Source organism: Equus asinus, chromosome 27, assembly GCF_041296235.1.
Source record: "Equus asinus isolate D_3611 breed Donkey chromosome 27, EquAss-T2T_v2, whole genome shotgun sequence".
Taxonomy (NCBI): domain Eukaryota; kingdom Metazoa; phylum Chordata; class Mammalia; order Perissodactyla; family Equidae; genus Equus; species Equus asinus.
Window position 1 is genome coordinate 29,196,905 of NC_091816.1, and position 27,819 is coordinate 29,224,723.

The following is a 27,819-nucleotide window of genomic DNA, read 5'->3' on the forward strand; positions in this document are numbered from 1 at the left end:
TTGACATTATAAATAATCTTCAACCAAAAAAATTTTGAAAAGGCAATTGGTTTGTTCATATCTTAAACTAATGCCAACACATAGTGAAAGGGGAAGCAAAAGAAAATGAAAAGACCTTGAGCCCCTAAGAAGTCAAATTAAAGGAAAACAGTTTAGAAATTTCACAAGCTTTTATTTCTCTTGTTGAAGCTCATTCAAGGTAAAGAAAATGTGACAGGCGAGCATATGAATTGAAACTATGAGTACAAAAGTATGCGTTCATTTGTGTGTGTTTTAATCAAAATAAACGCAGACAAAAATAATTTATCAGAACATAGAAAGTGTAACATAGCACTTAAAATTGTTCCAGAAACTGTGTCAGTTAATTAAATTATAAGTACAAATATATAAACACTGAGACAGAGTTGTATATATGAGCATGCATATACTCATTATACACAGAGAGAGGAAAAATGACAAAGTCCCTGATGTATGAACCACTATCTTTTATTTAACATAAGAAAGAGCATATCAGAAATATGCCACATTCTAAAGATGTTGACTTTGTGCTATAAACTTATAGTTTTATTGCAAAGATTAATAAAAATATATTTAAACTATCTGGTGAGTCTACCTACGTAACTCACCCAAACAGTTGCTAATCTGGTAAAGAAAACATTCTGTAAAGGTTATTAAGGCGTTCTGATTCGTCTGGGAAGAGAATCTTTAATGTAATAGACTCAGTCTTCACATTAAGTTATCTTTACATTATTTAACCTTTACTCATGTATAGATTCAGTCCAAAAATCAGTCCATAGTAGTTGGCTAACCTTAAGGCAACATAAACAGAGCAAAACATATTTACTTATTCAGTAAATATACAATAAGAATCTGCTACATGCTAGATTCTACCATTGAAAATATAGAACAAATTGAGGAAATGAAATGTTAAATCCACGTTCTTTAAATGAAAACTACATAAAATGTGATATGCGTTACCTTGAGTGTAATTATTACACAAAGCGCTATAAATGGATTTCCAGTGAGGTTCTGAAGTTAATTTTAATTTAGTTCACTTTAAAGATCTAGGGAAACTCAGTCCATTGCGGCTGAAACAATTTTCTCTGTTGTTTACATCTGGTTCTCAATTTGTCCTTTGGTGGTTAAGGTTGACTTAACCTTAAGTGTTTTTAATTTATGTTTCAATTTACCTACAGCAAAATTCATTCCATGTGGTATATAGTTCAATGAGTTGTGACAAATACAGACTCCTTTGTCCACTATCACAATCTTGATACGAAATAGTTTCCTCAATCAAAAAAGTTTCCTCCAGTTTACCCCCAGCTCAATATCTAGAATCCTCTGACTTGTTTGCTGTCCCTGTATTAATGTCCTTTTTATAATGTCATATAAATACTTATACTGTATATAGCTTTTTGGGTCTGCCATCTTTCATTTAGCAAAATGAATTTGAGATATGTCTGTGTTATTGAGCGTATCCATAGTTTTTATTTTTATTGCTGAGTGGTATCCCACTGTATGGAGACAACACCGTTTGTTTATGTGTTAATCAGCTGAAGGACAGTTGGGTTGTTTTCAGTTTAGGTCTATCATAAACAAAGTTGCTATAAATATTCATGTAGGTTTTTGAATGAACATAATTACTTAATTCTCTGTAAGAAACACGCTTTAAATATAAATATATAGTTCAGTTAAAAATAAAAGGATTGAGCAATTTATACTATGGAAACACAAAAGAAAATTAATTTGGGATAGACAATGATTTTAGACAAAATAGATTCTACAACAAGAATTATTTTCAGGGATAAGGAAAGGGACATAACGTAATAAAAAAGAAGTCAATTCTCCAAGAAGACATATCAAATATAAATATGTATGCGCCTAAAAAGAGGAGATATTAATATTCTTTTCCTTGTAATTGGCAGAACAGATGTAGTGGGTTGAATAGTGTCTCTGCCCCCAAAAATTCATGTCTACAAAGCCTTAGAATGTGACCTTATTTGGAAAAGGAGTCTTTGCAGATATAATTATAGTTATTAAGGACTCAAAACAAAATCATCCTGTTTTTAGGGTAGGCTCCAAATTCAAAGACTATTGTCCTCATAAGAAGAGGGAGAATGCAGAGACACGCAAGGAAGAAGGCCATGGGAAGATGGAGGCAGAGACTGCTGTGATATCAAGGAAAACCAAGGATTACTGACAACCATGAGGAGAAGCATGAGATAGCTTCTCCTCAAAGCCTCCAGAAAGAGGCAACATGAGCGACATCTTGATCTTGGACTTTTGGCCTCCTGAACTGAGATAATACATTTTTGTTGTTCTAAGCCACCCAGTTTGTGGTACTTTGGTAGTGCCCCTCTAGAAACTAATATAACAAGTAAGCATAAAATTAGTAAACTACATTAAACATATATTAGAAATAAGGAGAAAATATAGATAACTTGAACATTATCAACCAACTTGACCTAGTTGATGTTTATAGAACACGACCCAGCAAGGGCAGACTGCACATTCTTGTGAAGTACACATTGAACATTCTCTAAGAAAGATCAAAATCTGAGCATAAAACAAAACTTAAAAAATGTAAGTGAGTAAAAGTCACATGTAGTATGCTTTTTGACCAAAATGTTTTAAGTTAGAATTCAATAACAGAAAGATATATTGAATGTCCCCTATAACTAGAAATTAAACAGCAGAGTTCTAAATAACTCATGGTTTCAAGTATAATTAAGAACTATTTTGCAATTTCCTACTGACATATGATGTGGAGCCTCTCTTCATATGCTTACTTGCCATCTGCATATATTTTTCAGTGAGTTATCTGTTCAGGATTTTGCCCATTTTTTTAAATTGGGTTTTCTGTTTTCTTATTGTTGAATTTTAAGAGCTCTTTGTATATTTTTGGTAACAGTCTTTTATCAAGTTTGTCTTTTGCAAATATTTTCTCCCATCCTATGGCTTGCCTTCTCATTCTCTTGACATTGTCTTTTGTAGAGCAGAAGGTTTTCACTGAAGTCCATCTTATCAATTATTTCTTTCATGTGCTGTGCCTTTGGTGTATCTAAAAAGTCATTGTCATACCAACTGTCACCTACATTTTCTTCTGTTATCTTCTAGGAATTTTATAGTTTTACATTTTACACTTAAATCTGCGATCCATTTTGAGTTAATTTTTGTGGGGTGTAAAGTCCAGAGCCAGATTCATTTTTTTGCTTGTAGATGTCCAGTTGTTTCAGAACCGTTTTTTGAAAAGGCTATCTTTTCTCCATTGTATTGCCATTGCTTCTTTGTCAAAACCAGTTGACTAAATTTGTGTGGATTGATATCTAGGCGATCAATTCTGTTCTGTTGGTCTATTTGTCTCTTTTGTCACCATTACCACACTGTTTTGATTACTGCAGCTTTACATTAACTTGTGAAGTCGAGTATTTTCATTCCTCTGACTTGTTCTTTCCTTCAAAATTGAGTAGGCTATTCTTGATATTTTGCCTCTCCATGTAATCTTTAGAATCAGTTTGTTGATATCCACAAAATAACTTGCTGAGATTTTGATTGAGATTGCATTGAATCATAAACCAGAAAATACAGAGTTCATTGAGAGTGTCAGAGTAGGTTTTGGAGAAGAAATGATAACTAAATTGAGACCTAAAGATGAGCAAGAGCTAGACAGGTGAACAAAGAGAGGCAGAACATGTGTTTCAGGCTGAGTGCATTGTGTGTGCTGGGCATTTTTTGTATTATTATGGCAAATAAAAATCATTCCTGCTTTTGATAAACTTATACTATACCTTAGGAAATAAGATGTGAGGATATAAGGTGAAAGATAATATAAGATAAGGCAAAATATATAATAAATCGCTAGAGCCTAGAACGGTCATATAATGACAAAAACACTTTTAAGAAAATGCTTTAAGTCGGGGCATGGTGATTGAGAACAGTTGAGTTCCTTGGTGGGTCTCTGACAGCCTAAAATGGACACACAGAGGCTCATATCCAAAACAGCATATGAGAATATTTGCAAGAATAAAAATCTACATTTTTTTAATAGGATTTATCTCCACAAAGAAGGTACTAGCTCAGGACACATTCATTTATCCAGCTGCATTTAAGGGGCTTGGTAAGGAGTTCCAACTACTGGAAATAATTAGTAATAAATTAGGAGAGAAATGAATAGACGAAAAACTGGATGTGAATCAAGCTGAAAGCTCTGCGGAGAAAAAAATGTAATGCTTTGAAAAATTAGTATCTAAACAAAAACTGGCAGAAAAATAATTAATTTTAAGATTCCTCTTCTATATCTGAAATTGATGGGAAAGTTCAGAATCATTATCAAGGAAAGGGGTCAGAACAGGGAAAGGGGGGAGAGACAACAAAAAAAAGAGGGAAAGATGGATGCTAGCTTTGATAGAGTTCTGAGGAAAACATTATAATAGAGGGGCACTATGATAACAAGACACATGTTGGAATATTCTGGATGAAATACTTTGAAAGCATGAAGAGAGAAAAATAAAGTGGTGAAAGAATGGATATATTTTAGGCTGATAGAGGAGAGAAGCACACTATGTTTCAAGTTACACTGATAAGTATTTAGGGAAAGAGAAGAAACTTTTTTGAAAAATAAAAGGACATAGCATGAAAATACTTAGAGTTACTGTTTTACTGCTGACAGTTTCCAACACAGTGTTGGTACGTAAAGACATTGATTCAAAACTGGTCAATCTGTCCAACAATGTGGAAAATTAGATTTTCAAACGTAACAAAATTTACTGTTTTAAAACTAGTTTAGAAAGGAGATACAAAAATAAAAATGTTGTGAGGATAAATGAGATGTCACTCCAGCAATTTTTAATAAAAATCTGTGAGGATAAATGAGATAATATACTGAAAGTACTATGAGCATCTTATACAAAAAAACATGCAAATTCATTGTATTCTTATTATTATAGGGTTTTCCTTATCCATTAGTTATTGAATCCTTAGTGTGCATAATATTGAAAAAGAGAAGGAAATATTTGTAGAAAATGGGTGCAAAGTTTTTAATGCAATTATTTAAATAAGTTACATATTATTTAATATTTAGTAACTTAATTTACATAACATTAAATTACACCTATATATTTATCTTTATTTACAAGTATTGTTACATCTAGACAAATAAACCTAGCACTAGAAGAAGTAATAGAGTACAATAATAATTTTATTCATGTGTAAATCTGTCAATCTACTATTTATCGACAATTGAAATACTTTATTACCAATTTTGAGTATAACATCCTTTAACTGTCAGGACCGAAACATGCTTTATTGGCTTAATTCTGAGGTATTTTACAAAGTGCATGGTACGAATTCCCAATAACAAGCCTATAAGCTATTATTTAGTATTGATGCTCATCCAATGTGAAAGCATGTTATCATATAGAGATAAATAAAGATCAAGATAGAACAGAGAGAGATAAACTTGATTCAGTCATTTGCACATTTTATGAATACAGACATAAAATGAAGTGTGGTCAATAAATCTCATTTTCAGTGCTATTTAAATTTGATACAAAAATATTATCCTTGTTCAACAATGACAAACAAACAAGAAAGCTCAACAATGTAAGAAATAAATTGCATAAAAGTACTATAGGGTAGCAGTCACTCCGAGTTGCTGTTATTTGCCATATTTAAATCAAAGTCACTTAATTTGACTTCTCTAAATTTTTAAGCGCAGAATTACAGAAAGCAAGACATTTTTCATCAGTAATGAAGATTTCTTATTCTTATAACAGTGACATATTCCTGATAGTAAGACTCTAAACTGCAATTTAGTTGCTGATTTGTGAATTGTCTTTACCCTTAATAATGAACTGATTTACTATAGGGTTAAAAAAGCAATACCAGGTTTTCAAATGTGGCTTCAGCTTCTCATTGAAAGTAAATTAGATCCTGTTTTGGACTGGAGCACTATTGTAATAATTTGACAAACAACACGTTTGTGACCTGACAGTCTTGAGTAAAGCTTTTAGCATTGCATTAAACCAAAATTCAGGTAGTATTTTATTCCAAAGTTCAATGGTCATTAACAACTATCTTGTGACAGAGGCTAAAATGTAGTGGTGACATGCATTAAGGACAGATGATCCCAGAACTCATTCCCCTTCTTTTCCCCAAGGTAGCATCTAATATCCCACATATCTGCAACCGTCTGAGATGTGACAGCAAAAGAAACCTGTGTGAATCAGGTAGTGCAGCATAGCAGGGTTGAGTGTAGGCCTGGGAACTTGATTCTTGGAATTTGAACCCTAGCCACACAGCCCTAGGCAAGCTGTTTAACTTCTCTGTGCTTTGATTTCCTGATTCTAAATGGAGATAATTGGATGGTTGCTGTGAACAGCGGTAGGTGCGTTCCCGGACTCCGAGTTCTGCACTTCGAGAGTCAGCTTTGATTTACCCTCTTAGAAGCACCAGCAGCCGCTGAGCAGCGCTCCCTCCCCAGAAGTCTATGACTTCAAGGCCCTTGCCAGAGCTCCTGCCTAGCAGCAGCACCCAGAGACAAAAAGTAAATGTGGCTGCAACTTATGAGCAGGGGGGCAGGAGCAGTAAAGTAGGTCCAAGAAGTTGGCCCCTTCAACTCAACTCCAAACAACCTTCACGATGTCGCTGGTTCCCGTCTGCCTTTCTTATATAGATATCGCCATGTGAATGATGGGTTCTCTTACTCTCCGCCAATCCGTGTTGCTAATTAATTCAAGATTTGCCTCCTTTATGAATGTTTTGACAAGTTCACTATTTGTATATACAATTATAATGCATGATTCCTATTATATGCTAGCTGATTCTCATTTACTATTACGTTTATTCTTAAATATAGATAAATATATTCTTAAATAAAGAGGCTGACTTCAACAGGATTATAAATCCTTTGAGGACAAAGTCTGTGCTTTTTCTCTCCCTTTGTCCCCAAGCTCAGAATAGCGTAGTGCACAGAATGTGAAAAAGTCAAGGGTTTGTTAAATGATGCTCTGTAACTTTTACCATCAACCACTAAAAAGGAGATATTATATTTTCATTCCCCTCACCCCACTTCTTGCTTGCATTCTTTCCAGGACTGTGCATCAAAGTGTAGTTTCCCTAAGAGAATTTTGTCTGTGCATTCTATAGCCAGCAAACACCTGATTCCCTTCAATTGCTTATATTTCCTCAGGAAAATATAATTTACACTGGATCTTTTGTCAGCCTATTTTTAGCACAAAAAAGAACTGTTCTGAAGAGCAGAACTTCAGTCTACAATATTTTACTTGACATCAACATGTTTCTATGAATGAAGCATTTTTAAAAATTAAATATTATTAATTCACATTATTTATCTAGGGAACTTAACGGGAACATTTGTGTTATAACACCTGGCAGTAGATGGATTTCACTGGGGCTTAATATAGATTATTTGAAATCTTTTGTCCATATACTCGGTAGTAAAGTCATGCAGCTAAACTCAAAAGGAAATTTGTGCTCAGAGGGAGGCTTGGCATCAACCAGAGTTGTCCTACAGCTGTTACAGGTCCTCAGCTGTTCATGCATTCCTGTTCCTTTCTATCTAGGGAAAGAGAACGAACAGCTCTTGTGTCCGAGAGAGAGCACCTCTATTTTACATTTCATTATCCTTGCTATTTTTTAGCAGAGGAGTTAAATGCTAGCTGCCTGACTTTGCTGCACTGGGCTGACCAAGGCAATTATTGGTATTCTGCAGCTGTGCGAAGAGCATTTTTGTAGGCAAAGTATGAAGTGCTGTAGATTTCTGTTATTTTGTCAACAATCCATGACTAAATAAGATCATATGCATAAGAATTTAAAACACAAGAAATGGAAGTATAGAATTTTGTTTCCCAGGAGTACTGAAATATCTAGAATAAGATGCAAAAAAGAACGTTTACTATTCATTGAGCATACCATAAATCTTTGAACTATTTTGCAGTAAATCTAAAATTATAAAGGAGGCATATTCTTATCTTTTCTTTGTCTGGATTAATTGAACCTGCCAATTTATTTCAAATATGACGTACTAAATTTCTCAGATATCATTTTCTCATTAAAATAAGTATATTTTTAAAACAAGAAAATTCTTGAAACAGAATATTCATTTAAAAATAAGAATAATTTTTCAAATTTTCAAAGCTTGCTAATCTTTTAGAAATATGTAAAAATGTTCTATTCATTCAATCATAGTGATGGAGAGTAGTGGGACTTAAGGTTAGAAAATAGTGTGGGCCAGGTTTTGGGGGTCCTCAAATGCAAGTGACTACACTTGGAATTTATCCTCTACTCTACAAGGAGGCTGAGAAGGTTCTAAAGCAGAAAAGTTGCGGGGAGCAATAAAAGACAAAATGTTAGGAAAATTGTACTGCTGAAAATGTGCGAAATAATTAGAGGAATTGGAAAGAAATACTTAAGACTAAAAACATGTTAGGAAAGAAATCCAACAATTAACAAGTCTAAATATTTCCTTTCAGGAATAGCTTTCTTCTCTTGCCTTCCATGACCCTGAGATTTTCTGGTTCCAGATCTATCCTGTCTGCCTTTCTTCACTGTGTGTCTTTTTCCCCTGCGTGTGGAAGTTCCACACTGGTTATCTCTTCTCTCCTCTCTCCTTCCTGCCCTTTCCTCCCTTCCCTGATGTCTCCTCCCCTCTCTTCTCTCCTTTCTTCTCTTCACCTCCTTTCCTCCTCTCTCCCCTTAACCTTTTCTTCTTTTCCCTTACCTTCCAGTTACTCCCTCTCTCTCCTCTCTTTCCCTCTCTTTCTCTCTCCCCTCCCTCCGTCTCCCCCATCTCAGTCCCTCTCTCAGTATACCCATAACCCTATATATGGCTATATTCTATATTTAGATCTACATCAATATCATCTATTTCCTTCAGAAATATTTACCAGTAACATGTCTTCAAGTATCATCTCTATGTGAATGCCTACTCAATATATAGCTCTTGCCCCTTAATAACGCACTTTTGTGGTCTTTCAATTGTAAATTGCAATTCCCCAAATCAAAATATAGTACAATTGCAGTAATAAAGTGGCTCTCTTGAAAAGGTAAAAACTCCCTCTGGCATCTGTCTGACATTCTGTGTAACCTTAGGAAAGTTAATAGACCTCTTATGAATCTTAGATGTCTCAACTACGAAACGAAGAAAATAACATCTACTTCTAAAGATCTGTTAGAATAATTGAATTAGATTATTAATATGAAGTGCACACCCTTGTCTCGTGTATAAAATAAACTCTCAGTAAAATTGGCTCTTTCATTATTTTATAGTTTTACAGATAAAATAGAGAACAATCTGCTGCTCCTTTGGTCTCTATTCTCTGCCTCAAGGATTATGACTTGCAGTCAATGGTTGGTTTTAATCACAAATTGCACAGATACTATCACTTCGTAATTAGAAATAGTATAGAATAAGGATGTAAAAGCACTGGGTAAGGTATTTACATGATTTGAGCCTAATACTAGTTTTACTCTATAAAATGGGGAAAATAATTACTAACTTCATTAAGGCTTATTTTCTATGTCAAATGAAATGATATATTTGAAAACATATACATTTAATTTCAATAAATTATAAGGTATTGCTTAGGCTAATCATACACAGAGGAATTGAGATACACTCTCTCAAATAAATTTCCCCTAACCAAAACACTTTGGAGTTTAAATTTTATTCCTAGATATCAACTTTGAAAGGGATTATAGACCAACCATACTTTTTTCTATTTTTTTCAGAGTTGCGGGACTAGTATTCAAAATACTCTCCTTCTTTCATTAACTAATTATTAACTAAGTTTTATCAGGTACTTATATTGATCCCAAAAGAATTACAAGTCATATGGAATAAAAAAATTATAAGCTTTAGTTCAATACCAAAAAAATAGAAATAACTTGTAAAAACTGTGTGTCTATCATGACTATGGTTAAGACCTTATGCTTTGTCTCAGTTTCATTGAATGTTTGAAGTATATTGTATTTTAGAGATCAGTTAACTCAACCCTCTCATTTCACCCTCAGAGAAATAAAAAACTGAGACACAGAAAGGGTGAGTACCTTGGCCAAAACCACTGAAATATTTAGTATTAGAATGGGAAATAGACATCAGTTCTCTTGCCTCAGTTTAAGGTGCTTTTTGTAATAGTACTTCCTGATAAGATTCATACGTTTCAAACATTAACTGAATTATTTTTTTAAAGTTCTGTCAGTGATCCCCGAAGTCAGATGATTAGAATTCTCTTGAGAAGTGCTCTTCCAGTAAGCTCTTCAATCATCCCTCGGGAGCATCTAATCACCTTCCTCCCGTGAGCTTCGGTTGGGGCACATTTGTGCAGTGTCTCACAGAGCCTGGGTCTAGACAGTGTCAGTTTATTTATACTACAACCTGATTTAAATAACGTTATGAAAATTATTTAATGGTATCTTCTGTTTATGTAATGTAAACCTTAAAACACTTTATAGTCAGCCATTTAATACAATAATTTTAGTATCCAGAAAACATTGTAACCTATCATACCTTAAAGTACTTACTATTTTTAATACCACGGAAGCACTTCAGTCAATTTACGTAGTTATATTTACATATGCAATCTCTAAAATACGGGAACTCTGAAATATGGGATGTTGGTATTTTAAGAGATAATTATTGAAACTATTTTATGAATTTAAATATATTGCTTGGATAAGAGCTTTGGTTTTTAGCATAGAAAATATTTCCTTTGAATGAAAGCTAAAATAAACTATTTAAGAGAATCACATCAAAATATTACATAATTACTTTGCATTTTTCTTTTTGACTTACTAAGGGTGATAATATACATTAATGAGAGGTATAGCTCCTACACTGCCCTTTTAAAGTAATCAACATGATAGATTTTCTTTGCTTTATTTTGTAGTCACAATACGCCTCATTTATTTGAAATCATCAAGGAATAAGGTGGCACCCAGTGAAATGCAATTCCTTCAAATGTAAGCATTAACTTATATCTGCGTGTAAAATTTAGGCTTGAAGTTTGTCTCCTCTTCCTTATCACAATGTTCAAAACATTGAGATTATATATATGTATAAAATCTTAGAATTATCATCCAGAACGTCAAACATTACAACAAAATTACATTCAGATTTTCATATACTAACATTTCAAGAGCTATTGTGGTATAAAGGGTTATTCATCCCAATGCAAAACAAACATTGGTTGTGTTATTTCTTTACTTATATTTTAATCTGGACTTAGAAATTTGATTCAATTTTAGACAGCTAAAGTTTGCTTTAATCCCTCTCATTTCATCTTTGCATTGGTGTTCCAAATGTTAAAAGTTTTAAGAAATCAGCTTGCCAAATGTTAGAGTTGTGAGTAAATTAAGAATTAATAAAGTATTAATTCATGGTAATGGCTTAAAAGATTCAACATTAACCAAAGATTTAAAAGGTATTAATTCAATTTTATGAATTTCTAACTGTCTTTTTGGAGTTCTTTTTTTTTTTTTTAAAGATTTTATTTTTCCTTTTTCTCCCCAAAGCCCCATGGTATGTAGTTGTATATTTTTAGTTGTGGGTCCTTCCAGCTCTGGCGTGTGGGATGACGCCTCAGCGTGGCCTGGTGAGCAGTGCCATGTCCGTGACCAGAATCTGAACCGGCGAAACCCTGGGCCGCCAAAGCAGAGCATGCAAACTTAACCACTCGGCCACGGGCCGGCCCCCTAGAGTTCTTTTACTTAGTTTAGAAAAATGCTTTAGAGTTGTGACAGGTACAGTCAATGTGCTAATTAAAAGCCACTCAGCCCCTTCCTCCTTACTGGCAATAGCTCTGGGTTTGTTTACTATTTGCCATCTGCAGATACACGTGCTCAGGAAAATCTTCTCACCACAAGAGTTGGATCATTACTGGTCAAGGTCACATGCACATGTGACCCAAATATAGCCTATGGGAATCAGGAGAAGTTTGCTAGAGGGCATCTGGAAAAGGATTTCTTATTAATAAAATAGGTATACGTAGAAATGTAGTTGTCTGCTGGACATTGCAGTTTCTGCCTGTGACAACTACAATTACATTAGCCATCTTGCAACCATAAAGAGATAGATCACCAGCATGCTGAGAATGGCAGGGCAGAGGGTTGCAAACAAGTTGGATCCATGATGACAAGATTGAGCTGAAGTTTGTTTCTTGTTATCTGTAGTTGCAAACATTCTTCCCAATACAAAGGGCAAGATCGTGTCTGAAATAGTTGAAGTTACTACATAGGTGGATTTTTGACAAACCATGTGCTGCTGGATTTGGTACTAATACTCAAGGGTAAATAGAGAGGATACGTCCTTCAAATACAATTCTTCATTCCCACATGTCCTTTTTCTCTTCTATCTCCTGGCTACGTTTCTAAGAATTGAGTAATGAGAAACAATATATGCAACATACAACAGACTCGCGGACTGTGGTGCTGGTGTGGAATGTTCTTATCCTTTAATTTTGTGACTCCTTTAGGAATGCTGTGTCATTAGTATTTAAATCACTTCATAAATATTTCACTTTAAATACCATTGTAATGTCTTGTGTATGCCTTAATTTGTGTCTAACGTAATGGTTTTGTATAGTGAGACAATTTCATCAGGGCACTTATACGATTAAAAAGAGATTTAATGGAACACTTTATCTTTACTTTGAGTTGACCATGGAACAGAAGCAAAGGCCATTTCATTCCAGCAGAAATAGCTTCTTATATTTAGATACTTTGTTTTTTTAAAGAAAAATCAACATATACATGTCTCACAGTACATACTCAGGAAAATTGTAGACACTGCAGCTTGGTTGGAAGAGGAAAGCAGAGAGAAGCAGGGAATAAAACCCTCAAAGTTCTGAAATAACCTTGTATTGGGGGAAGCGGTGGTGAAAGAATGGAGGGTACAGATGAAGGTAAAACTGGGGGAATTTCTTAGGCCTATTTAATCTTTACCTTCCTTGACCTCCTTTTCATTAGAGTGCCATTCGAGGGTATTCAAGAATTTGAGGGCTATAGGGAAAGTCTCTCAAAGATAATATCTCCAGCATTCCATTATGCACACAATGGAAAAACTTGAGATATTTTTTCTTGCTTCTCTGCTAAAGGTGTGTCTAATGAAGAGTCGACAGGCACATTTCTTTCCCCCAAGCATTCCATTTTTTATATAGTTCACTCTTATTTTAATTGAAAGTTCTCTTGAACTTACTACGGAGAGGATTATATTTTGTGCTTTGCATCTTTTATAGTATCCAGACAGCTAAGCAATAATTGCTGGTTCACTAAAAATTTCCTTTTGAAGATTCGCTCATGAGAACAGAGTAAAGTCATCTGCTCTTGTTTGCCCTCAGTCTTCACATTCTGAGTCATGAAATAAAGATTTTGAGATATTCTTAAATTCCATTCAAATTTAGAAAATGAAAATTTGGAGGAAATATGACAAAAAATAACATGCAAGGACAAAACTGAAATTTTAACTTGCACAAATGTTTCAATAAAATTAAAACCATTAAGGCAGCTTGCTGGTATTTAGATACTTACTCTTTTGTTTAACTGTGTAGTATACAATTTTGACCTGGAAGCAAACAGAGGGACACTATGGAGATCTGAGTCATTCTTTTCAGGGAAAGTCACACTACTTTTTTGTCAGAAAAGTTGCAAATTGCAACAACATTGAGGAGAAATTGGATCGCTCTAAATTTGAAGGGAAATTCGTGCCAGCAATTGTATATTTAAATCAAGAGTGCCTTATCTCTAGAAAGCAGGAATAGGTTCTCATTCTTGAATACTGTCTATTTTCTCCTACATAACTGACATCCCAGGGCTGGAGCCCATGGAAGAGAATAACATCAAGCTTGTATTTTTGTAAACTTTGCTTAGAAGGAAAGACAGAGGTAGGGAAAGTGAAAGAAAATTGAGGAGCCATGGAGGCAAAAGGAGAATGTCCAAGGAATGCTTGGAAAGAGTCCCAGAAGGATAGAGTAGAGAGAATTAGGGGAGACAATATTCAAAGAAAACAATGACTGAGAATGTTTGAGTTGATGAAACACATAATCCTCATATTGTTGAAGCTTAAGAAGACTTGAAAAGTATTTTTTAAAATCTATTTCTAGATATATCCCAGTAAAATGCAGAGAAGAGAGAAAAAGAGAAGGCTTTAAAAAATGAGTTATTTTGTGACAGTCAGACTTGGTGGGTGACTAGTAGACTTTTCAAAGGCAACAGTTGACGTCAGAAGACAAGAGAGCACAATCCAGTCATGTTTTACTTGCGCAAACTTCAGCAAGTTCAAAGCAACCATATTCACCTGCAGGTATAGACAAATCATGGCTTATTAGGTACCCCAGAGCAGAGTCTAGTTTTCAAATGCTTTGCATTGTAAAATGAGTTGACTCACCATAGCACTTCTATCAATACCAGAATAAAAACATCAAAGTTGTTGCTTCTTTTAAAGAACAGCCATTTACCATTTGGAAGAACACTGTAAGAATTCTGACTACACTGTAGCCCAGGGCATGTGTCTTCCCTACCTCTATGCTGTAAGTAGTCATCAAACACTCTCAGTTGACCTGAGATGAGTTAGAGCAAGGAGATGGAGCACCGATCATATCTATGCTGTTCTTTGATGTCAATGTGAAGGCACAGCAAGTAGTAAGACAGCTGTGTACCAGTTTGAGAGGACTGAATACAATTCAAGTTGGAGAAATTAGCTGGCTGTGGAATGAACTTCATTCAAGTTGGAACATACTCAAAAGCACATGTGAGTACAGTGATCAAAAGCACATGTGAATACAGAAATAGCGGAATACAAAACATAGTGCTGAATATACTTATAATAAATTTGCATATGGTGCAAACATATTCTAACATATTCAAATTGCTGAGTAGAAAAATAGTATGATTATGTGAAATGAAACCACAACTTGACATGAGGAGATGAAATTAAAAGTCACTTTAGGAAAAGATAAGGGAATTCACTTCTAATAAAACAAAGCTGGAAAATAGTAATAAAGGTGTTGGGAAGAAAAGGATTGGTCCTAAGAGAAAAGTTTGAGAAATAATATTGATGACCAAATAAATTGACAGTGTGTGGCAAAAATAGCAATAATGACTAATTTGACAAATATGCAACGAAGTAGAATTATAATGCTGAAAAATGCAGCATGTACTACAGAGGTTGGTAATCAGAATTAATGGAGTCTAAAGTCCATATTATTTTTTCAAGGAGAATAATGGCAAAATTGACACTTTAAAGTTAAATTTAAGTAATACCAATTTGGAGGTGGTCAATAAGAAATAGAAATACAGCAACAAATGTCTAAATTAAGAGTAGAGAAAAAAGTGAGGGGGCCTAAAGATGTCACTTCTAAGGAAGGTCAGAAAGAGGACAAATGAATAAGAGAAACAGAGCTAAAGGAAATCTTGAAAAATGGATAGTAGCAATAAATTTAGATGTGACAATAATGATGAAAAGTCACTAGCTAAAAAGGAGATTGTAAGTTTGGGTTTTTTCCCCCAAAACCACCTGTATAAACAACAGAAAAAGCTTGAAATTTAAAAGTTGAAGGATAAAGTTAGAGTTGGTGTATTGACTCAGAAAATGAAAGAACTTTCAACCAAAAAATCATTAATAGGGCTAATGAAGGTCACTACAAAATGATAACAAAAGTTTTCCAGGAAGAGTCTACAGTTTTAAATTAGAATATAGCTCATAGCATATCTATTTGACAGACTTACAAGTAGAAATTGACAAATTTATCTCATAGTAGAAACATTACGGTTGCACTGTTTTCTATGGGTCAAGAATACAGGAAAGCTTTATGGGGTAGAAAATTCTGCATTAGGCTTGAAGCAATATAGGGTCCAATAAAAGCTATATCCCTAATCATGTGAACTTTTGAACAATCCACTTGATAATCCCTTGAATTTCAGGTGTCTCAACTACAAAATGATTTGCTTCATTACCTTTGTTTTCTGAGCTCAAATATTCTCATACAATATGAGAGCTCAGAAATTCTCATACAATATGTGTATGATATACATATGATAATACTTTTAAGATCAGTTCACAGCTTCTGCTTCCAGGAAGATGGAGTAGACATATTTTTCTTTATTCCTTCCATTAAGTACAAATAAAACCCCTGAGCGTTATATATATATATATATATATATATAAAACATTGCATTTAAGAACACTCTGAAAGCTGTAGAGCCAAAGGCAGACCAGCCAGTGACTTCAGGACAAAAGAGTGATGTGATGGTGAGTTCTCTGAGCTTTCATATACCCCAAACTGTGTGCAGGAGGAGACGACAACTCAGAAATGCCAGTGGGTGCAGACAATATAGCCCCCAACAAAATCCTGCTCGTTCTAGCCAGATAACCAGGAAAGGGGAGGATAACCATACAGAAAACATTTAGCCAGTACTGCTCTGCTCCAGCCACACATCCCAGAAAACAAAATGTAGCACCATCCATACCCACAATAGCGGAAGTCCAATGTGGAACCTGGACTTCCGTACTTGCCAGGTTGTAATGAGGTGACCCAAATACCCCTATGCCCTGCCAGGGTGGTATCAAAGAAGCCTGAGTAGGGAATTGGCACTTTCATCCCTGCCAGGAGGTAACCAGGAACTTCTTTCTATGATGTCAGTAGAGACCACATGGAGGGCCTGGACTTCAACCCCATACCTGGCAGAAATAGGGCATCTCACACTTTCCCCAAGTGAGCACTATCAGAGGATCAGAGGAGGCCTGGTGAAGAGTGAGGATTTCCATCAGTGACCAGTGATAACAACCCCTGGCCCCCATGGTGTCAGTGGAGGCCGTGTGCGAGACAGTGATAAGGCACCCCTGCCCTTCCTAGTAGGGTGATATAGCAGAGACCTAGGAGAAACGCCGAATTCCCACCCTTACCCAGCAGTAAGGAGGAGCCTCTCCCCACCGCGCCTGTAATCGCTTCTCCATTTTCACAGCCCACTCCCTCCTTCTGAAAGGCTGAGCCTAAGGACTGTAAGTAAAAGGGGGGTCTTTTGTAGAAACACAATTAAATAATTTATTTAATTGAATGACATTTTTCAACTAAAGACATTTTTTACCCTGAGCTCCTTGCTCTTTGGGTAACATATTTCCCTCAAGACTGAGTTTGTTCCACCACTTAGATGTTTTACTAATCAATCCTAAATTTCTTTCTTAGACATAACCTTCAAATATCCATTTTCTCATTGCTTTCTTGCCGCTGTGCCTTTCTCTCCAGACCATGCTATAATAAGTCTTGATGACCTTGTTCCATGAGAAGCATTAACAGTCCTGTGCTGTTCAAAGGCTTTTAAATGTTTATTTTCAGCTGTTTGAGGTACAGGTGCATCTGATTTTCTAACTTCAAAAGGTAATAAATCTATAGAAGCTTTATATTCTCTTTCTTTTCTACTTATAAATCATCTGATTCCTCCCTGAAATTATCTCTTCCTTGTTATATTTTGCCAAAAATAGTCAATATCAACCAGTACGTGTAACTGTGACATTGTTTTCCAACCTCTTACCTTACAGTTTCCAGCAGAGAGGAATAAATCACGCTATCAAAGTTGACAATGTTTCTAAAAATTTTGCAGATACAAAACATAGCTCTTTCCAGGATTCGGTGTAAAATTCCTTATCACTCTCTTTCTGAACTCTAAACCAACAACACATAAAGATTTATCACAGCACCCAAAATCTAGATACAAATTTCTGTTTTATTTAGAGTGGGTTAAGCTATTCTGTGGAGATGAAGAAACCTCAATATCTTAGTTACTGTAATACAACAAAGTTTTATTTCCTGCTCAAACATGTTCTTGTGTATATAGGCGTATATAGGATGGTTCCCTTCTAGGTGGTGACTCAGAGCCGCAGACTCTTTCCATCAGTGTTTCCACTTTTCCTCAGTCTTGGGATCCCATCCTGGATTCTTGGCATCTAACTGGGCAATGAGCTGAAGTGGGATGGCATGTTCAGGCGCATTTCCATGGCTAGGTCAGAAATTGGCATACATTAATTCTAGTGTCCCATACTGGTCACATGACCCCATCAGGATGGAAGGGGGCCCCGCTAATATAGCTTCCAGGTGTGCCCAGGAAGAAGAGGAGAGCTGTGCATTGGTCAGCACAAACAGGCCTCACTAACGTGGAACCTGGAGAATCTGGTTGCTGGATAGACAGCCCACTTAAAACGATTATTATAAAAGAATAGAGAAGTGAACTTTGATGGCTAAGCAGCAATCTCCATTCCAAGTGCAAACTTAAATTTCTTAAGAAGTCTTAGTACATCGGGCAATTAGAATCGCTGTAAATGGAAAAGGCCTTCGAAATCCCCATTTTATTTAAAAGTTTGTATATTGTAATTCCCTACATAATATACCAATGCTATCTTAACACAAAAAGAAAACACTTTTGCAACTGCACAACTTCTGGTAAAATGAACATCCCCAAATTATGAAATGCTTCAATCTCTATTCATCAAATATTTATTGAGCACCTACTCAATGACAAGCATAAATCAGGGGAATGGGAGACAGTAGTGAGTAGGATGCATGGCTTCCAACTTCATGGAGTTTAGAATTTAACTGATCTGATATTTCTGCAGCCACACCCCTAAATGTCCTGCACAGTAACTGCTTTACACACTCCTGAGAGGGATGTAGGTTTAATTTTTTAAAGGAATCCCAGATTTAAGCTGGTTTAAATGATCATTCCAGGTTTTACAACTAATGCGTCATTCAAACAGGATCAAATCTCAGCTCTTCTGGAATCTTCGCAGGTATAGTATCATATATTTTGCCTCTGCTTTAGTGTTGATATTAAAAATAAGGGGATTCAGTGATATTTGGAGTGTCAGAGGTGAGATGAGCTCTAGGTAGAAGTAATATTTGAAACTCTGGGAGTGTTTGAAATATTAGAAAGAGATCACGTTGTTTTTGTTTATTTTTTGCATGTTAGGTTAATGGATGATCCATCATTGTTTTTGAAGAAGAAGAAGATTAGCCCTGAGCTAACATCTGCCACCAATCCTCCTCTTTTTGCTGAGGAAGGCTGGCCTTGAGCTAACATCCATGTCCATCTTCCTCTATTTTATGTGTGGGACGCCTGCCACAGCATGGCTTGACAAGTCATGCATAGGTCCTCACCCAGGATCCAAACTGGCGAACCCTGGGCTGCTGAAGTGGAAGGTGCGAACTTAACTGCTGCGCCACCGGGCCAGCCCCTGATCCACCATTTTGATCCTTTTATTTAGGGTTTGTTTCATTAGGTGATGGAACAAGTATGAATTAAATCAAAACTACGTTGTAGAGTCTGAGAAACCATTACATAAAAAAATAAATTATTTCTCCAGTATGTGCTAGCTAGGAAAGTACACTTTCCTTAAAACATTGAAAGATCTATTTGACAACATATAGAAAATTATAGCGTTTGACACTATGTTAATTAAGAGTAAATAGACTCTCTTGAGTTGCATTTGTCCCAATAAATATCTTAGAAGGCAGTCAATCATGTCTAAAATTTCCCTTTGAGGGGTAATGACAGATGCTGAAGAGTCTTGTGTGCTGGATTTAAAGCTGGTACTTTTCAAGAAAACTTACACTGTATCTAGAACTTCAGAGAGGAAATACCCAGTCGGTGCGATGCCTATGACTGTAATTGCCTTTTAATTTCATCAGAGACATTTGGGCATTCTTATTCGTACGCCCCAAATGCCAAGAGCAAAACCTGTAATTATTTCAAAATCATTTGCCCTTGTAAGATTAGTTTTAGGACTTTGCACACATAGGACATGCACTGAAATAATACTTTATTATAAGATGCGAATCTTAAATACTAATTTCTTATAATGTGTCAAAAGAGTTCATGCTGCTTGTAACTACATTTGAAAGCTACATGTGAAAAAAAGAAGAAAAAAAATCCTTTATATTTCATTCTAAAGATTCTTGTCCTGTTCTATCAAACAGTGTTGGTTTTTACCCACCATTTTGTGTACACAGCGGCCTGAGGTTTGTTAGCTTGACTTACATTTCCAAAGTAGGAATCTTTTCTGTTTTAGCTCAATGCCAGTTGTGTGCTGACTGCCTGCTGCTTCCCAACGACGTATCTAGAATTTTGTAGTTTAATTGCCACTTGCACAGTGGTTTCGTACATAAACACAGCAGCTGCTACTGTATGTTGGAAGTGGCTCAGAAAAATCTATGGACACTGTTCAGCTTTGACGAAAAAAAAGCCAAAAATTTCAGACCCAGCTGCATTAGTCTAACAGCTTGGCAATATAACACCTTAACAAAAAGAATTCAACTCTCTGGAAGTCTATCCACAATATGTTTGAGCCCACGCTAGAGAAAATTGCGTGGAGCCATGTGGCCTAGTGGTGAAATTTTCCAAAAATGAAGATCGTCTTTCCCTTTTTTTTTTAGTCACAGAGGTCCTTATATTTTGCTCGTTAGTATTCTGTATTGCTAGAGAGAGCCACTAGAGATAAGAAATCTAATATGAAACTTGGATATCTTCCTGTTACCAGGTAGGGATTATGTTCTTTTGGTTAAACCAATTAAGAATGTGAAACCAAAGGGGAAATGCACAGAAACCTTGACAGAAGACCTTTGTTGTAGCAGCTTGCAGACTGTAATGAACACTCTGTTATGTGGAATAGGTAGACTGATGTCACATTTAAATAGTCATGAAAAAATCCTTCTCAGTTTGTACTTAAGTGTCTTTACATAAATACATTATTTTGAAGCAGAAAACATTAGAAACCCTTTTTCCTTTTTCACATACAAAGGAAATGCAGGACATTGCAAAAAAAAAAAATCAAGACAACTTCATTTGTTTCACTGCCATGATATTTATTTTATCCCTTCCTTATGCAGAGTTTTCTATATTTCAGTATTTAGAAGTCCATGTAGCATTATCTGAAGAGTAGAGCTTCCCACGGAAATTAGAAGCTAGACGTTATAAATCCACTATGGAATATTGTTCTTATCCTGATGTCATTTTTTTTTTTTGTCTTTCTGATGAATTTTAGAATGCCCAAACTTGTCTAGTAAGATCTTGAGCTCAATTCAATTAGAAACATAACTTTCTTTTTTTAGATTGGCACCTGAGGTAACATCTGTTGCCAATCTTTTTTTCATCTTCTTCTTCTCCTCCCAAATCTCCCCAGTGCATAGTTGTGTATTCTAGTGGTAGGTCCTTCTGGTTGTGCTATGTGGGACGCCGCCTCAGCATGGCTTGATGAGCGGTGCCATGTCCACGCCCAGAATCCAAACCAGCGAAACCCTGGTCCATCTAAGCAGGGCATGCAAACCTAACCGTTCAGCCAAGGGGCCGGCCTCATGACTTTATTTTCTAATTCTTATGTGAAGCTGGGCTATCTAAGTACAGTAAAATACTGCCAATAGTTACTTCTGTCAATTTTGGTGAGTTGGGTACTTAAATGAGAAAGAATATTAAGGTCTATGGATTAAGGGATTCCTTTAGAATCCAGTAGATCCAAATCCAGTGGCTAATTTCTAGTACTTGAAAAAATAATTGGAGCTCTTTGCTCTCTAAGTGTTATAAATATTGAGACAACTGTAGTATACTTAGTTCAGGGTCACATTAAAAAATTTCTCTGAGGTAAATATTCTGCAATAGCCACCTAGCTAGAAAGTATTTTCAAAGCTTTTATTAAATCAATAGAAGTATCTCTCTTTTAGTTTTTACCCAATTAGCTCAGATGACTATGGTCTAAAATTATACGAAATGGCCAAATAAGTTGTCAATCTATAAAGTTGAATGCAATAGCAGTATATTTAATTTAATCAAGAAATCATTCTGCCATACATTTTTTAAGAAGATCAAATTGGATATTATCACAGTTTTGGGGGGAAGTAATTGATGCTAGTATTTCAATAGTGGTTATCAGTAGATAGTAGCATTATAAGCACCTTTAATTTTCTTGTTTGCTTTATTTATATTTTCTACAGTTACTCAGTTAACAAAATTTAAATTTCATAAATGATTTTCGGTAAAAATTTTGACCACCCCAGGATAGCAATGTTAACATTCTGTAAACTCAAGGTTTTTGATGACTTAATTTATGTAATAAGAATATGTTAGTCACATTAATGTTTACGCAAAGGGCTAAAGGAAGAAGATGGAACACACTCCATATAAAAGGTACATCCGGGGGCCAGTCCAGTGGCGTACTGGTAAAGTGCATGCACTCCACTTCAGTGGCCTGGGGCTCTCAGGTTCGGATCCCAGGTGCAGACCTGGCACCACTCGTCAAGCCATGCTGTGGCGGCACCCCACATAAAGTAGAGGAAGATTGGCACAGATGCTAGCTCAGCAACAATCTTCCTCAAGCAAAAAGAGGAAGATTGGCAACAGATGCTAGCTCAGGGCCAATCTTCCTCACTAAAAAAATTTTAAAATATCTTAAAAATATATATCTGAAATTAATCAGAGTTTAGATAATTGCTACAACAACAAAAAATACATTAACAAAAACGATGGAAGAGCAGATATAGAACTCTCTTCCAAGTCTATAAATTCCAAAAGGTAAATGATTGGCTGTAGGAGAGAGGCATGTTGAATAACAGAACCCAATGATGTTGGCTATCAGAACTATCTCTTATTATTGTCCCATTTGATGTTTTATTTAAAGAGACTCTTTGCATTATTATAATTTATACAATTTTTTATAAACTCCATAATCAGTCAGCTTTTATGTGGGTATCAAATCAAACAAAAAACGGTATCTCAGTGCACACATCAATAAGCATTTATTTCTTGCTCACGTTACCTGAAGGCTGCAGTTAGTAATCTCTTTTCTTTTTCTGCCTGATTTGTCTGACTCACCTAGACTTCGCTTCATATATCTTGTCATTCTAGAATACAGGTGAAGGAATGGTTATTGTAGGCGACATTTTGTTCTCACAGTGGAAAGAAATGAAGAGGGCCCCAGTGAAAACATGTGAGTATATTTAGAGCTTCTACTTAGACATTGCATGTCAGTTCTGTTCAAAATCCATTAAACTTGTCGCATGGCCAAGGAAAAAGTCAATGGGGTTGATAAGAATATCCCACATACCATGAAGCACTGATGGAGACAAAATAATTATGCATAAATAACAAGATGTACCACAGTTCCCAGCCAACTTGGTGTGTGTGGCAAGAGTATTTATACCCACTGTTTAATAGTAACTCATTCTGTTTCACTTAAATTAAACTAATTTTGTAAATATTCCATTCTTTAGATTTTTTCCTCCTCTTTGTCTTCAACTCAAGAGGGTATAGATGTTTGAGTGAAATAGGGGGCTTGATGACATCATGATGCTTGGAGAAAGAGTGCTCTGAATTCTCAGAGGTCTTATACTGTTTCAGCTTTGGCTAGTTTGGTTTTGTAATTGGATTCTATATATTGATATCCACTGAAGTATATGTGGTGAACATGTGAGTTCTTCTCTTGGTTCAGGGTGAGATGGCCCTCCCTCGGGGACTTAGCCTTTTGTTGCTCTCAGTGATGTTGCGGTTCTCTCTAATTTGCTGGGGCCTCTTCTAGTTGGGCTCTAGTTGTGCTTCCTTCAGCTACTGTGGCGGGGTCACTTATTCCTTCATGGGAGTGGTCCTATACAGATTTTCTGGCTCTTATTACAATTAAATTAAGTCATCTCTACTGGGCATGTGATAATCCTGATGTTTTCCAGCCTACAGAGGAGTGGGGGTGGGTGCGGGACTGTGAGCCCTTTAAACCTAGTAGGTCACTGTCTTAATTTGCTGTCCTTTTTCCTTCAAACCCTCCACCTGTTATGAAATGTTTTTTTTTCTTCCCTGAATCAATAGAAAACTGGTTTTCCCTTGATGCTAATACATCCTTCTCTTCTTATCAAAGGGGATATTTTCTTGTTGTTCCAGTTCAGGAACTTAGAAAAAACAATTGGCATGTCTTTTGACCACCATTGTTATCAGGGATAGTTGTTGCCTGATTTTTTTTTTTTTTTTAAACATTGGCACCTGAGCTAACAACTGTTGCCAATCTTCTTTTTTTTCCCTGCTTTTTTTTTTCTCCCCAAATCCCCCCAGCACGTAGTTGTGTATTTTTAGTTGTGGGTCCTTCTAGTTGTGGCGTGTTGCCCTATCTTTAATGATATCCTCCATTTTTTGAAAAAATTACTGGCAACTACTTATTATTATTCTTCTCTTTTCTGTTTTCAAAGATTCTTTCATTCATCATGTTTTTCACTCTATTTCCACGCCAGTTTAATTATTTACAAACACAACCCCATTCTGCATTTCACTACTGTTTAATATTGCTCCACCTTGAATATTTCAAAACCAGCTATTGCTCCTCTGACCACAAATTCTTCAACTTCTTTCATTTTCTCTTTCTTCTTAATTCTGCTCATCTTCATTATAAACTCTAGTTCTTTCAAACACATCAAATTTCTCACCCATTACTACTGCTAAATTTCACTTGATTTCCTCAACCATTTGGATGTCGTGATCAGATACTACAATAGTATATTTATACTGTAGTACACTTAGATCCTGATGGTCTTTTCGTCGACTTCTGCCAAACTCAATTCCACTTTTCCTTGATCATCTTGTTTCTCTTCCATGTTAAGTGGTTTGTATAAGCTTACGAAAAATACCGAATGAATCTATTTTAAATCCCTGCCACTGAAACTTATCTATGATTTATTTTTTAATTTGATTGCCATTTATTTTTCTCTTGTCTCTCAATTGTGTTTTTCTATAGCAGCTGTTTTAAAACATTTTCCATAGTCTTCAAAAATATCCACACTTCCATAAGCCTTAGTGTTAGTTGGCTATCTGATTTTTAACTATTCTTGGAAAATACATATAAGAAGTGTATGTATGGGGCTGGCCTGGTGGCGTAATGGTTAAGTTCACTTGCTCTACTTCGACAGTCCAGGGTTCACAGTTTTGGATCCCGAGCATGGACCTACACACCGCTCACTCATCAAGCCATGCTCTGGTGGCATTGCAATACAAAATAGCAGAATATTGGCACAGATGTTAGCTCAGTGACAGTCGTCCTCAAGCAAAAAGAGGAAGATTGGAAACAGATGTTAGTTCAGGGCCAATCTTTCTCACCAATAAAAAAAAGAAGTGGATGTAAATTTCCAGTTTTACCTGGAGCAAACATAGCATATCTCTCTACTACCAGTCAACTCTACTAATTTTTGTAATATTGCTGTGATGTTATTACCTAAGGGACAGTGTTCTTGAGCTTCTTGAATATAGGAGATGGATATTTTTCTAAACCAATTGTCAAAATATATGATCCAGCAAGATAATTTTACTCAAATGGAAATACAAAAATATATTTTAATTTAGAATCATCCCAGGAAAGCCAGCACTAATCATATCCTTGAACCATTGCTCATTCGTAATCTTCTCCAGGACACATCACCCAGTTTCTGTAATGCTGTACATGCATACAAACTTGATAAGTGTGTCTGGACTGAGATGCTCCTGCCTGCTGAGCACAGCTGGAATATCCCTTCAAGTAATAGCATCATTATTCTCTAGTGCATCAGAAAATCCTGCCAAAGAATAGAGGGAAGGTCATGTTGAAAAACATTTTTCTAACATGTTTTGATACATTAAACAGCTTAATAAAAGGATTATATAAAAAGTGAAGGACAAGTTTAATTTAAAAATCAATTATTTTTACAAGAAGGAAAATTTCCAAGGTATTCTATGAAAATATTTTCAAGAAACCTTGAGTGGCGTATCTGAGGGAGTACCATTCTTATTGCATATAGATAGAAAAGAAGCATCATTTTTGCAATACCAGTAATAAATTATTTCAGAAATCTTAACTTACAGATTTTGAAGTTCAAAACCGTGCAGCTGGCATCTATTATACGTCTGTTGCCAAATATATAATATAATTCCCTGAGTTCTAATTAGATGCATTTGCAAATAATGTAAAATGTCTTTGAACCACGAGAGACAAAAATAATATGCTTTTAAATTTAATAAATATAATGAAAACAAAACATGAAGAGAGGAGAAACACTATGATTACTACTTCCTTTTAAAAATGTCATAAGAATCATCCTGAGCAATAAAATATTTTGTATGTTAATAATTTCTCTAAATTGTATGTATTGTGAGGTGAATCCATGTAAGAGAATAATTGCCCACACTAAGTGTTTGTAAATGCTAAAATAATCTCATCTGTCTGTTTATATACTCATCAAAGTCGATCTTCATTTAAGAAAATTGTCATGAATAATTATTTTTAAATCAATTATGCTTACTATTTTAGTTTGAGAATGTGGGTCAAAAAGTGGAGATGAAACAGTGAGAAAGATCCAGTAAACAGAGGAAAACCAGTGCAGAAGAAATGGGAAGACGGAGTGGAAAATAGTGTTTGAAAAGGTGGGAGTAGATAAGATCTTATGCAGAAATGGCTGGGCTACTCTCTCTCTTAAAGAATGTGGTTAGATCAGTTACAGTAACAGAATGAAAGCAAAAATGAGGTATATGAGAAAAGATCCAAGCAATTGAGTAGATGTGTTGGTTGGTCATAGCACAAGCTCTCTTTTGAACTTCCCCTCTCCCCAAGTGAAATTGGAAGTCATCAACCCAGAGTAAAGGTTAGGAAAGAGATATTGGACATGAAGGGAGAGAGAAGATATGCAAAAGTCTTCTAAGCAAGTAGGAGAAGAGTAGGCTCAGAATATGTAGTTTTATAAACCTATCTTGAGAATTATTTATAATTTGACCATACAATAAAGAACTGATAAACATTTAAACAATGTATGAATGTTTTAGAGCTGCCAGATGTTGTCCCATTTGCCTCTGATCGTTGGAGATCCAGTGTAAAGAAAAAAAAGTTTTGTTTTCTAGTTTACAGATAACAGGAAATTCTACTTTATACCACAATCTATGGGAGACAATGATATTCTGGTCCAAATCCAGCAAGGATTTATAGAGCATCCATTGTAACAATTATCTATTGCAATATGACACACCACCTCAAAATTTTGCGGTTCAAGAAAACATCCAATCATTTAGTTCAAAATTCTATCAATTGGCAAATGACGCTGAGTTTGTTGGGCAATTCTCTTGCTGGTCTGTGGGCAGCTCTTGGTTAGATACCTGCTCTGCATCTGGAGATTGTCTGGCTGTCAGGGAAATGAAAGCCACTGGGCCATGTGTTTTTCTTCATTCATCAGGCTTATCTAGCTTCTCCACATGGTGTTGATGCAAGGACCCCAAAAGCAGCAAGAGAGGGAGTACAAAGGCCTCTTGAAGACTAGGCTTAAAGCTTGCACAGTATCATGTCTGCAATATTCTGGGATGGCCATTTTTCCAATCTACCACACCTCTGTTTAATATTATAAGTCTTCTTTCTCATTTGCCCGTATCCAACCTTTGGAAAAGTGCTGAAGGCTCTACCTTCAGAATATATCCTGGATCCAGTCATTTCCCTGTATGTCCACTGCTACACCTTGTTTGGAGCATCCATCTTCATTTAGTGGGGTTATTGCAATGATTCCTTACTGGTCTCCCCACTGCCCCCCACCTTAATCTGTTCCCAACCAAGCAGCTAGTGACTAAGACCACTACTCTGTCAGCATAAAAATCTCCAATACCCCAGTACTTTCCTTTCCTACTCAGAACAATAGCTTAAAGTCCTGATAGTGACTTTAACCCTAACATTAGATGCACCACCTCCCCATGAATTCCGTCATGCCTCTCAGAATTTATCATCTACTATTATTCTTCCCGTTCTGCTCCAGCCACCTTGGCTCCCTTACCCCTTCTCAAATA